The 14807-nt window shown below is 39.0% G+C and overlaps 1 protein-coding gene across 1 annotated transcript in view; it reads right to left on the bottom strand.

The window, feature by feature from the left end:
• The window catches only part of LOC136881220 (serine-rich adhesin for platelets), a 91997-nt gene that overhangs the window by 74372 nt on the left and 2818 nt on the right, over positions 1 to 14807 (bottom strand). The window lies entirely within an intron of this gene.

The following is a 14807-nucleotide window of genomic DNA, read 5'->3' as shown; positions in this document are numbered from 1 at the left end:
ATTTTTTGCACCGGTTTGTGACTACAGATGAAACTTGGGTCCACTACTATACCCCAGAAACAAAACAGCAGTCAAAGCAGTGGAAACATGCTGATTCACCACCACAAAAGAAAGCAAAGGCAATGCGTTCGGCCGGAAAGGTCATGGCCTCAGTTTTCTGGGATGCAAAAGGCATTCTACTGATAGATTATCTTCCTACTGGCCAAACAATTACGGGGCAGTACTATGCAAACCTCCTAGACCAACTAAAGGAAAAGATACGCGAAACAAGGCCTGGTTTGGCAAGGAAAAAGGTCATCTTTCATAAGGACAATGTTCTGCCGCACACAAGTATTATTGCCATGGCAAAACTTCATGAACTGGGGTACGAATTGTTGCCACATCCACCTTATTCACCTGATTTGGCACCATCAGACTTTCATTTATTCCCCAAGCTGAAAATTTTCCTCGGTGGACGGAGATTTTCTACAAGGGAAGAACTGACAGCCAAATTGGAGAGGTATTTTGCAGGCCTGGAGGAATCTCATTTTCGAGATCGGATCAAGGCATTGGAACATCACTGGACCAAATGCATTAGTCTACAGGGAGACTATGTTGAAAAATAAAAGCAGTTCCACCGAGGTAAGATACTTAATTCTAGTACATTCCGAGAGCTTTTCAAACCACCTACATAATTGTAAATATCTGATGGTACTGGGAACGGGCATATTATAAATAGCAATGTTAAAACTATAATGAACACTTTGGTGCAGACACAAACTTATAGGCGACCTCTGTTCTATGCTACGACGTTCTGAAATTATACGTTCTGGAGGAAAACCCAAGGCTAAAAAGACGCGTTTGTTAGTTATAGGAATGGCAGGACAATGGGACAATGTTCTGGATAGAGTAGTGTTCACTTTTCCATTTGTCATGTCTTCATCTGTATCACTTGAGATTTTTAGCCGAATCTTACAGACGTTTAGAACATTATTATGACTTGGACATCCGCAAATTGTTATCAATGTCTAGTCCATCACAGCTACCGTATATATTTTAATTCGTTATTTCTTTTTAATTATGTGTTAACTAGTGGTAACATTTTATTGGTGTAAAATAATTTTAACAAACAAATTATTTATATGAAGGTTCAATGTAAAGATATAACCTTGAGATATCGGTTCAAATGAGGTTGTTGATGCTCGATATAACGAGCAAAACACGTCCCTGTTAGTGTTGTATTGTAACACAATGTCCTTGTAGAGATAATAAACATCTTTATGTATTGAATTACAGGTGTAAAATAAAACAGAATTGTAACAATTAGTACTACGGTGCCGATCTAACAGTCCACAGTTCCAGAGCTGGAATGACCAGGCCGCAGACTGCCGTGAACACCCCTCTACCATTATTCCGTTAAATATGCAGACTGATAATTCCAATGAGTGCCTCAGAGTAGGGACTGAATAGCTCGAATGCTATGATGAACCAGTGTGTTACGTACCAGTAGTATCAGAAAATTTATGAAGCAGAGGAATGGCATGCTAAAGAAGACAGTTATCTAATTCCCCAGCTACTTCCCGCCAATATTCAGGCACGCTATTACACTCAGTACGACCGGGCGAGTTGGGCGCGTAGTTAGGGGCGCGCAGCTGCGAACTTGCATCTGAGATATAGGCAACCCTGAAGATGGTATTCCGTGGTTTCCCATTTTCACACCAGGGATGCTGGGGCTGTGCTTAACTAAGGCCAAGGCTGCTTACTTCACACTCCTAGCCTTTTCCTACCCAACGTCGCCATAAGACCTATCCATGTCGGTGCAACGTAAAGCAAATTTAAAAGCAAAAATACTCGGTACAGAGCAGTAATTCTATCTATCGGAGATGAGTGACAACAGGAGACACAAAGCACATCACAACAAACAGGGGTCAATGTAATGTTATTGTTGATAAATTTTACGAGCTTTCTATATTGTACGCCTTCACATTTAGTTTTCTTTCGACTCTGTGATATTAGGGTGTCTTATAAAATTATTTATAGCGTAAACTGTAGTGCCTTATTCTTCAACTTTACATATTGATTTTCATTAAATTCTATTTACCCATTTTCTCGTGACTTGGAGCTGATATGGACTTAGTAACAAAAATCCAAATTCATGAATATACCTGCGATCGTAGCCAGTACGGTAACAATGTATAAGACATAAATGATTGGAAAATTATAACTTTACAGTGTTCTCCCCAGAAACTTTGGTTAGCTGGGTGGCAGGAATGAGTAACTGGGCAGGGAATACTACGTAAAAAATAAATATGATAAAATTTCAACTTATTCCCCTCAGGCCATTAACAATAATATTCGACAGGTAAACATTAACTGCAAAAATGAACTATTTTAGTATTATCACGAAGAAGACGTAACAGAGTAGTTTGAACTGCTAGGGTTCTACTGCTCGTTCATAATCACCCGGTTGCTGCGGAGAGCCAGGCGTGTTCATTACGTCTCACGGAATTGGGTGCTCATATGCGATTCCACACTAATCGAGACACCGTTCGCGCACAGCACTACGCGATAAGCAGAACTCCAATGTAACTTGCACAATTATGCTGACGGTAATGAAGATATTTCATTTAAATAAACAGTTTTACAAGGTTTACATTTTATGTTGGAACACATGACAAATATGTGTAGCCTCTGTGGCACAGGCGGCAGCGCCCGGCCTCTCACCGCTGGGTTCCGTGGTTCAAGTCCCGGTCATTCCAAGTGAGATTTGTGCTGGACAAAGCAGAGGCGGGGCACGTTTTTCTCTAGGTACTCCAGTTTTCCCTAAAATCTTTCATTCCAGCAACACTCGCCACTGTCGTTTCATTTCATGTCACTTTCCCAGAGGAGTGCGACAGGCTTCGGCAGCCGGCACAATTCCTATCCTCGCCGCAAGATGGGGCTTCATTCATTCAATCCCTGACCCGGTCACTGACTGGAAAATAGGTTGTAGGTTTTAATGGCTGAAATATATATTAATTAAATTGAGCAAGTTAGGAGCACGCAGCTGTGCACTTGCATTCAGAAAATAGTGAGTTCAAACCCCACTGTTGGCAGCACTGAAGATGGTTTTCTGTGGTTTCCCACTCTCACACCAGGTAAAAGCTGGTACCTTAATTAAGGCCACAGCCGCTCTCTTCCCACTCCTAGTACCGTCACCATAAGACCTAGGCCTAACTGTGTCGGTGCGATGTAAAGCAACTTGAAATATTGTGTAACTAGCAGATATCTAGTTTATGATAGCCGGGCGGTTAGTGAAAAAGGTCCTAGGGAGAACACTGCTTTAATTATGTAGTATTTATCGATAGGACCACTAATAACCATTTCACTCAGTGTGAATAAAATTATTTATGGCCTAGATTACAGAGACTTATTTTCCGACTTTGCATACTGATTTTCATTAAGATAGGACCACTTATAAATATCTGAGAATTAAATTTCAGGCCTTCCCCTAGACTACCATTTCACTCAGCATGAATAAAATTATTTATGGCCTAGATTGTAGCGACTTATTCCCCGACTTTGCATACTGATTTTCATTAAATTCTCTTCAGCCGTTTTCTCGTGATGCATGTATGTACATACATACAAACATACAGACGGAAATTATGGAAAATAAAAAAGTGCATTTTCTTATTACTGTGGACACGACTGATACTGAAATACCATCCTTTTTAAATTCTGGGCAATGTACAGACAAAATTCTTATTTTATATATAGATATCAGGAAATGGCATGATATTCATGACTTATGTAACATTAAGTACTCTTACATGTCAAGAAACGCAGATAAAATTATCTTTAAGGAGTCAGATAATGAAAGACTAAAATGGCTTGAAGACACATTTCTCCCTTATTTCGAAGACATTCAGAAACATATTGTGAAGAGTCCCTGGATTAATCAAGAAACCTATAAAGCCCTGGTTCTGAACACCAAGTCAACTGTGCAGCGCATTAAATATTCATTATCAGTTGGCTTCCATTATATCTAAAGTCGGAAGTTGAATAGTGACGATACTGAACTTCTGTTTAGTCATCTAAGAAGAAGAGGCGGATTTAATGATATGATGGATGTGAGGCCCTGCATTTATGTCATGGAAACAACTTTAATTACGGACATGATAAATCCACCTGACTCTTCAAACAATGGAAGACAGGCTTTCAGGACATCAATTGCAATATGTCAGAAAGAATCAAAAGATCAGAGCAAATTAGATCTGGAACCTACTGTTCTTCCAACAACAGTTTTGGAATTGCTTGACGACACGCTCAAAGGTAAGATAACTAATCAATTTGTGATTATCATATTTTCTTTCAAATGTATTATTTTTAACAGGCCTAAACGATCAGCAAGATTTATATTATCTTAGATGCTATAGATATTAAGAATGACACCATGACTTTTCAGAGAAACCTGTCTCTCTGAAGATGTCTTACTTGGCCATGATAGGTTCGAGTTGCAGAAAAAAATTCAAATTGTGAATCGTGCTTGGGACTGATACCCTCGGCCACTAATGACAATCCACTGATGTGTCTCATTAGGGTGCAAGATCGTGGAGCATTACGCTACCCCTCAGGAAAATTCATTTACTTTCTTCAAAAACTTTGAATTTTACGCATCATTCCTTACGTTATCTGGGCAAGACGAATTTAGTTATAAAACTTAACATTTCTGTTGCTTTAAAGTTCATTCAGGCATTCAAATGTGATAAGTGTGATAAGAACACTGGCTGTAACTCTCATTACAAAACTTTTAAAACCAATTCTCGACAATGAAGCTTATAAAATTACAGATGGTGATGACTTGGAAGAAGATCTTAAAAGATCTTAAAAATGTGAGTGATACGAGCAGTGATCATGGTAAGTCATTTTAGTGTATTACTATTATTATTTATTGTAAGCTTCCGTGGCTCAGGTGGCAGTGCGTCGGCCTCTTACCGCTGGGTTTCGTGGTTCAAATCCCGGTCACTCCACAAGAGATTTGTGCTAGACAAAGTGGAGGCGGGACACGTTTTTCTCCGAGTACTCCGGTTTCCCCTGTCATCTTTCATTCCAGCAACACACTCCACTATCATTTCATTTGTCAGTCATTAATCATTGCCCCAAAGGAGTGTGACAAGCTTCAGCAACCAGCACAATTCCTATCCTCGCCGCAAGATGGGGGCTTTATTCATTCCATCCCAGACCCGATCACTGACTGGAAAACAGGTTGTAGGTTTTCATTCATTCATTCAACTATTATTATTTATTGCATTTAACTTCACCTAAAATAATTCCAAATATCACTTAAATGTGCTTTACATTGCATCAAATCACTCTAAATCACATTGACATGGTCCTAACTTAAAACCAACATGTAGGCCTACTATTAATTTAATATATTTCGTGCGAGCACCATAGCACAATGCTGAGACCTCTTAGCGAACGTTCGTAAAACTACTCGAGACCCGCAATTCTATCGGTCCATTTTCCGGCCTTGTATAACTCGCAGACGACCTTACGCTTATAAAGCTATTAGCAGACCTCAAAGGAATGGAACTTGTGGCACCAAGAAGCGCATTACGGCAAAGTGCTTGGCGAGAGACACGCCCGCAGCGCTGGCAACTGGGTGAGTAACAATCCCCTGCATAGATAAAAGAATGTCCCTCTACCTCCCTAGTATAACTTTAACCCTAGAACTGTAGCACTACTTGCAATGTTGTTATCGGTAGTGCTTCATCGGGGCGATGACTCGTACACCTTGCTAGTTTTTATGAATTGTCATTTTTCATTGTCAATTTAAGAGGGTTTAAATAGTTGTTAAAGTCCGTATTGTAATGGTAACAGCATTTGATATGACTAAGGGCCGGTTCGACCATCTGCTGGAAAAGTGGCCGGCAGCTGCCCGGGAAGTAAACTACCTGGGAGTGTAAATCAGCTACTACTTCGGCTTGCATGCAACCACCTCCGCGAAAGCACTAGGTAGCTACCCGGAGCTAGACACCGATATACGAGGTTTGCTAGACTGACTCTTTTAACGACTTCTCGCTTTCGAGTGAGGTGCTACCTATCATTAGAGGTATGAAGCTCATTTCAGTTGTCTTATTTTCCTGTGCTTACATCAGCTGATTATCACCAAAAAGCCTAATAAGGGGAGTCTGAAGAGTTATGGACAACAATTTATGTCAAGCTTTCGTGATTTTAATCTATGAGCTTCAAAATCAATACCTAACTGGGATTAAAATCTTGAGATTGCATTTTCTTACGCCAGTTATAACCTGTCAGGTAAGGCAGTGTTTTTTGGAAAGTATTCTCGTAGTAGATTGGTCAAGTCACTCGCTCCGTAATAGAAGGTACGCAGGTTCTCTTCATCTTTCTAATTTACATTTAAAAATGTTTCTTCGTTCCCTGCCGTTGTTCTTAACTATCTTTTACGCACTTCGATATATGTACACACACATCTTCCTTACGGATTTATTGCCTTTGAGCATTCTATCTGCAGGCTTCTGAGCCATTCCATGCCAAAGTGGACAAATACATTTAAAAATAAATCTTGAAAATATTAGTTTTTAAATATTTTTCCTCTTACACAATATACTGAAGTACATACTAATAATAAGCATTTTACAAAATTTCTATTTCATACAGTTTTGTGTTTGTTTAAATCTCGGTGTATGTAATTCACTAATTAGGAGTTAAAAAATCATAAGTTGGCAGCCCTTGTACACTGACAATTGAAGATTCTCCTTCCAGCTGACTAATGGAGGGAAAGTACAACTCTTTTATTGTCCAACAGTATAGTTTCTTTTTTTTTTCTTTTTTTTTTTGCTAGTTGCTTTACGTCGCAGCGACACAGATAGGTCTTATGGCGACGATGGGACAGGGAAGGGCTAGGAGTGGGAAGGAAGCGGCCATGGCCTTAATTAAGGTACAGCCCCAGCATTTGCCTGGTGTGAAAATGGGAAACCACGGAAAACCATTTTCAGGGCTGCCGACAGTGGGGTACGAACCACAGTATAGTTTCCTTAGTGTGCAAAATTAATACTTTTTTATGAATCGAGTCTGAATTAGATCTACTTCATATTGTCCCATCCGCAACAGTAAGGTAAGAAAGTTTTTGTAAACTTGAGTTATAAATAAATGACAATTATTTTAGATGTATAGTTAGATCAAATGCTGTAATCTTAGCATAACCTCAAAAGATGAATATGCTTGAACCAGTTAAAAACCTTTTATTTAATTTTAAAATAGTGTCCCATCTGTAACACATTTTGTACATCTTCAAAAACATACAGAATATAAATATGAGAATTAAAATGTTTTCACTAAATCTTCATTTGCATATGAAGCAAAGCTTAATATTCATTTTTGAGTGATGGTTTTATAATTCCTTATTTGAGTTTTATATAATCAAGGGCACACATTTCCATATTTTCTTAGAATAATACAGATTTATATTAATTATTCGGTCAGCTTCACGTTTATTGATTTTTCAAACAATTAGGCAATGGAATGAAGGACAGCTTGTTTAGGCATACACTACTGTATTAAGATGCTAAAAAATTGGTGGTAGGTTTACTGGCTCTGATTTTCTGGTTTTACCTTCTTTAGATTATTTTGGAGCCACTAATCTACATGGAAAATGGATAAGGAGCAGTCAGTGAAAGAAAAAACCAGACTAAGGGTGAAGAAGTATAGAGAAAAATTAAAGCAAGACAAGGAACGTTTAAAAATACATCAAGAGGCAGATGCAGAGCGAAAAAGAAAAGAAAGCACGAAGGCAAAAGAACGTCTAAAGTCAAACAGTTCTACAGCGTCAGGTGGGATGGAAATAATTATAAAACGACGCCAGGAGAGAGAGAGGAAAAGAGTTCAGAGGTTGAAAAAGAAAAATACGACAAAATCACCCGTGACATCTGCTGCTGATGGTTTGCACTTGGGTACTTTTAAGTGCAAACAGTCTCTTGGAAAGGCAACTCAGCGAGTGATACGTGTTCTTCCGAAGAGTCCAAGTAAAAAACTTGCAGTTGTACGAAAGCTTGTTTATAAAACAATGGTATCTGAATCATCACAACTGGTCAAAAAAGTGCCTAAAATTGCAGCTAAATTTCTAACCCAAGAAATTAAAGAAAAAGTATGGGCATTTTATGCATGAGATGATGTCAGTCGTGAGGCACCAGGTAGGCGAGATTACAAAACAAAGACCAGAGTACAGGTGAGAGGCAGAAAGTTCAGAAAAGATACATGATAATGACAGTCAGAGAAGCCTATTCCTTTTTCGTAAGTGAAAATCCAAATACTCACATTAAAAAAAGCAAATTCTATGATTTGAGGCCAAAAAATATTCTGCTTTCCTCTGATATTATTACAAGTAATGAAAATCATTTTATTTTCCGTATTGAAAGAATCTCATTCCTCTGATATGCCGCACAATGTATGTGTGTGTGTGTGCAAACAACATGCAAACTTCAGTTATACTGCTGAAGCGTTGGCAAAGCATGTCGAGAATTCCAAAGACAGCAAAAAACCTGATGATGAAACTTTGCTGCAACTTAAGTAATGAACAATGTATGTCAGGTATGTGCAGTAGTTGTAGCATGAATAGTGTAATCAGTACATTACCAAATGAATGTGATGTAACAACCACTACTTCCTGGAAATACTGGACTGAAATTTGTGGGCGACCTGTTCTTAGCACTATTGATGGCTCAGTCGAGGAGGCTGTTACTATCCTTGATAAGGTAGCACCAAAATTCAAGTTACACTGTTTTGTGAAAACCATCCAAGGAAATTATTTTGAACAGCGGAAGACAAACATTCACTCACAAGAAGCTGTAATTCAAATTGATTACGCAGAGAACTATTCCTGTGTAGCACAAGATGAAATCCAGAGTGCACATTGGAACAGTTTGCAAGTAACAATATTTACATGTGTAGCATGGTTGGAAGGTGGATCAAAGGAATGTTATGCAATTATAAGTGATGATCTAAGCCATGATAAATGTTGTGTTTGGGTTTTTCTTAAAACCATAATTAATGACTTAAGGGAAACACATAATATTGCGAACATAACATTTTTTTCTGATGGCGCTGCAAGCCAATTTAAGAATAAATATACATTAGGTAATCTCTGTTACCTAACTAACGATTTTGGTATTGATGGTGAGTGGTGCTTCATTGCCACCTCTCATGGAAAAGGAACTGTGGATGGCATAGGAGGGACCATTAAGAGGATGGTGTGGGAAAAAGTCAAAGCACGACAAGCAATTGTTACATCAGCCAAAGACTTTTACAAGATAGGCAGTGATGCCCATAATTTTAGTAAACAGGGAAAAAGTAAAGGAATACAGAGGCTTCTTAGAAGAAAGATGGAAAACTGTCAATGCCATTCCAAACATCCAGTCAAACCATTACTTCCGGGCTTCTTGTCTGTACCAAGGCAATATCATAACTGGAAGGACTGTAACATCGGAACTTCATTTACACCAAATTTGGCAAGAAGTGGGTGATAATGAATCAGAGAGTGATACAGAATCTTGGGCAGTTCAACCAGGATCTAAAATAAGTTACAATGATATATATACAGACACTGACTCCACTGGAAACCATGAACTTGACCTGCCCCAGATATCAAAGAATAATATTAAAGGAGGGCAATACTTACTTATGGAACATGTGAGTCAAAACAAAAAGCAGACAAAACACAGATTTGTGGTTGTGAGTCAAGGAGGTGTTGAAGATGACAGTTTTGAAGTTTACTACACGAAACAAGTTTGCAGTGGCATTTCCAAAGACATTCTTTACAAAACAGACACAACAAAGAAATATGTAGTTAAGTTTTCAGAAGTGTTAGGATTATTACCACAACCTGACATAAAACCAATAGGAGATAGGATTTTCTATAAGTTTGCAAATAAAATTCCAGGACTGTAAACTGCTGTTCACAATTTTGAACAATATGTCATATAAATACATTGTACAATGATACTTTATAGAACTGATATTAACAAAGTACTTAATTTAATAAAGGCTTGTGTATAAATGAATTCCCATTATATTGAGCCTTTTGTCCCATCCGTAACATGCTACTCATGCACTTAATATTTAATTTTATTGCTTACAATAATTAAACTTTAAAACTTCTTGTATCATCATAAAAAGGATGTTTTGAAATTTAATTTGCTGCAAGAAAAGAATGTTTTTTCCTTCAGAGTTCACAGAAAATCTTCAAAGTTACACATACCAGGATTGTGGTGTCCAAACAGCTGTCCCATCCGTAACAACCATTAAAAGTGATATATTACATATAATAACTTTAAATTAGAGAAAATATTTTATAGGAATGTACTTGAATAAGTAGTATGAACATGTAAAATCAGGTACATCCATTTTACTATAATTTTGTTCTTATAAACAAGCTTTAAAGCTCTAAATTAATCTCTGAATGTCCCGTCCGTAACGATGGAATGACTCTTCTGTGAATTGATTAAGTATCTCCACGATCCTCTATTTGCAATTAGCTCTGTGACCTTGTTTAGTTTCACATGCTTCCATTTATTGATAATGCATTTCATTCTAATGTTTAACTTTATGAAGAGAAAGTTGGAAGATACTGTAAATGTAAAGAACCAACACCGGAAGGCACCGTGCAAAAGGTGGACAAATTCAAGTACCTGGGAGAATTTATAACAGGAAGGAATAGGAGCAATGAGGGAATAACAGAGAGGGTAAAGAAGATGCGATCAGCCTTCTGTATGACCAGAGATATATACAATAAAAAGAATATATCTACAGACGCAAAGATTAGACATTACAAGGCAACAGTGAGAAATGCTGTATTATATGCTGCTGAGACAATAGCACTAGGAAGAAATGGTGCGGAACAACTAGAGAAAGAGGAGAGAAAAATATTGAGGAAAATACTAGGCCCTAAGAGAGGAGGTGAGAGATGGATGAGGAGACCCAGGGAAGAACTATACCGGAACATGAGAACAATCTCAGAAGAAATCAGACTGAAAAGAGCAAGGTTTGCGGGACATGTAATCAGGATGAATATGGATAGAATGACGAAAAGAGTATGGGAAACAACAGCGAGGACACGAGGAAAGACAGGAACCAAGTGGGTAGTTGAACTCCGGAAAGATTGGTCGGAATTGGGGATCAAGGTGGAAGAAAAGGAAAATTGGAGAAGCAAGTACATACCGACTAATATGCCAGAGATCAAAGATAGGGATGGGTACAGGAAAAGGATTGAGAGTCACCAGTGGAGTAGACAAGAGAAGAGGATACTGAATATCTCGGAAGAAGAGCGGGAGAGAAGAAGAGAAAGGATGAAGAGGTTCTGGGAGGACAAGAAGAAAATGCAATCCATGAAGGAGCTGTCCGTGGTCCTACAGAGGCCGTAACGCAAGAAGAAGAAGAAGAAATGTAAAGAACTAATCGGGGTAAATATCCATGCATAGGAAGAGGAACTCGGGAATGGAATAGTTTCCAATTTCTTTGAAATCATTTACTAGAAGACTATGTAAACAACAGATAGGGAATCTGCTACCTGGGTGACAGTCATATATACTATATTAATCACATCACTTTCTATAACAAGCACACATATGATGCATTTTCCTAGTAAGACATAAAATTGTGATGAAACATTTCAATGAAATACATTATTTACAAAAGAGCGTATGAAAAGAGGCATACCGATGAATACAACACTAATAATGAAAATTTTAAAAAATTCAGCATAATCAAGACTCGAACCTGCATACCACATATTACGAAGTGAGCGCTTAAGTCATTACGCTACGAGAACGTTTGGGGTAATTGAGATACAATACCTGGTGTCTGAAAACTGAAAAATTAAAATTAGGAAATTAAAGCCACTTGAGATGATTTCCAAATAGCTTTTGATTTTATATCCTTGTAGAGTTCCTTTGCGAAAGCTTGATGTATAAAATGTGTCCCCCCCCACTCTGTCAATGCAAGAGGCTGGTGCGACCATTGCAACTCAAGGGAAGCATTAATGTTCAAAATCCTGCAATACAATATCGATCACTGTTACGATATCAAGCTTTCATCAGTATATCAAGCAAATTTCAGTTGTATGGCACCAGAAATACTGTTAATAATGTTCAGCTCTCAAAACTTGCCTGGCAAGTAAAATCTTATCGGCCCTTGAAGTGGCCGATAAATTACGCATCGGGTAACTACGATTTATGCTGCCAATAGCGCTACCTGGGAGGGGTCGAGCGGAAACATCCTTTTACGCGGAGGACAAGTTATTTTGCAGGTTATAAATTTCATCTTCTTTGTCCGTATTGAAGATCTACTTGTGATACAAATTCTTATAATTTTGTTAACTACCACCTATTCAATACAATAAATTAACAAAATTATAAGAATTTGTATCACGAAGACAAGTTACGCGTTACTTGACCAGTTAGGTGGTAGAACCAGCCCTAAATTATAATTACAAGTACTTCTCAGATTTAGTGAATTACACAAGTAGGAGCAGAGGATCAATATAACAGTTACATGAAACATTTTATAATAGACAATAGTATGACACATTATTCGATTCTAATGTTGGTCATAATGAAGTTATCTTCATCTTCCTCTGTGTCCGGCTCCGTGGCTAAGTGGTTAGCCTTTGGTCACAGGGGTCGCTAATCATTAGCAGCAGTTCGTCTTTGGAGACGAAAGAAGTAGTAAACTTTTATATGTAGCGCTTTGTATCGGCGACGACTACAATTTTAGAAACTGATCCTAAACAACACTTGACTCAACTTTCTGTCTACTCTCTCTGCTAGCAGGAAGGAGCCTAAACATTGTGCTACCGGGCGAGTTGGCCGTGCGCGTAGAGGCGCGCGGCTGTGAGCTTGCATCCGGGAGATAGTAGGTTCGAATCCCACTATCGGCAGCCCTGAAAATGGTTTTCCGTGGTTTCCCATTTTCACACCAGGCAAATGCTGGGGCTGTACCTTAATTAAGGCCACGGCCGCTTCCTTCCAACTCTTAGGCCTTTCCTATCCCATCGTCGCCATAAGACCTATCTGTGTCGGTGCGACGTAAAGCCCCTAGCAAAAAAAAAAAACATCGTGCTAGGCACTGCCAGACATAAGTGGGGATAGAATAAAAGGGAGAATTGGGGGAAGCTTAAGTGTATGACGTGTTCGTTGGCGAGACGAGTGCTACCATTTTAGGGTTAAGTGCTATTACTTGCTGTCCTCTGATGCCCAAGTTCAATTTCCAGCACTGCCAGATTGGCAAGGAGGGCTGGAATGTGGTTAATTATGTACATGCAGCTCAGCTCATGTTCAAACTCTACAACATTAGACAGCTAGGGTCAAGTGGTTGCCACACAGTGTCTCAAATCACGGACCACTGGGGAAGGAGGACTGGCTCATTGTAACTTGCACTGATAAAACATAATGTTGTTAATGCATCAAGTACCCCCTTAAAACAGGTAGTTTTCACAAATATCTTGAAGAAATAACAAATAATTGAGGATATCAGATAAAGAAGAGAAAGGCTATGAAAGAGTATTAAAAGATTCCAAAGACATTTCAGGGCCGACTCACTTTGCTCAGGCAGGTACTACTGAGTTACGTTCGTTCATTGCTAGGGAAATAATTTGTTGGAATTGTTACCAACTGAGGGCATTAAAGCAGTTTAATTTTTCACTATTCCTTTACAACATACAGGCTTAGAAAACGTATCACCATCACCATTAGATTATTTTCAGCATAAAGGGTCATACTTTGTTTAGGTGTGTGTATGTGTGTGCATCTGAATAATAATCTATGATCATTGGCTTATTTTCAGGATCACCCTTGGTTTTCGCTCAGCATATGGGGTTAGAAAAGTTACCAACAATTAGATTATTTACAGCATAAATGCCGAACAAAGATGTGTGCGTGTGTGTATATAAGTTATCATCATCATTGGTTTAGGAGCTTTTATTGTGCCACGCTTGCTAACAACATCTCTGTGCTGACTCCAGAGGGGATGTCGTATTGCATAAATTTCAGCCAATGGTGTTGGCTATTGACGCCAGTTGTACGGAAAATGACAATATATCCTACTGTTTATATTACGTACTAGGTAAAAGTTCGGTACCCGGTGTGCAAAAGTGAGGTGAGAGATCCAACATGGCGTGGCTCGGACGACGTCACGTAACACTCGGCAGGCTTGCCAACCTATGCATTGTTATTGACAAGACCCTTGGGCTGGATTGGTTAGGTCTGGGAAGTGACAAGACCTTTGGGTTGCATGGGTTAGGTCCGGGGAGTGACAAAATCATCAGTCTGGATTGATTAGGTCCGGCTATTGACTGGCCTGGGGGCAAGCATAGGGGGTCTGGGGGCGTAAGCCCCCAGGTTAGAGCCGTAAAGCGACCCTTAGGCCTTTAGTATCCCGCGTGACACCATCACCATTGGTCTGGATAGGATAGTGACAAACCCATTGGTCTGGATACGGCTCTCTTACTATTAGTGAATATGGCAGCCCTCTACTCGAACACGATGAGAGCTCTGACGGAGACAATACGAAGCTTTCCCGGCGAATAGGAACACATCGCGAACATTGGCCGGCCAATAGGAACACAGCACATGGTTGCATTCAGCTGATTTACAAAGTCTCAGTTTTAATTCTGCTATATAAGTAAGAATAATTTTTTCAGCATAATAGTGTTTCTAGCAAGCATGAAGGAAGGATCTCTCCTTTCTGCTACTTAAGGTACCGTTGCACATCATTTTAAAACAAATTTATCACCCTTAGTCTGCACACCGAGTATGGAAGCGGCACCAAAT

Source organism: Anabrus simplex, chromosome 9 (assembly GCF_040414725.1).
Source record: "Anabrus simplex isolate iqAnaSimp1 chromosome 9, ASM4041472v1, whole genome shotgun sequence".
NCBI classification, from domain to species: domain Eukaryota; kingdom Metazoa; phylum Arthropoda; class Insecta; order Orthoptera; family Tettigoniidae; genus Anabrus; species Anabrus simplex.
Note: the sequence above shows the minus strand (reverse complement) of the source record. Positions and strands in the feature narration are given on the sequence as shown.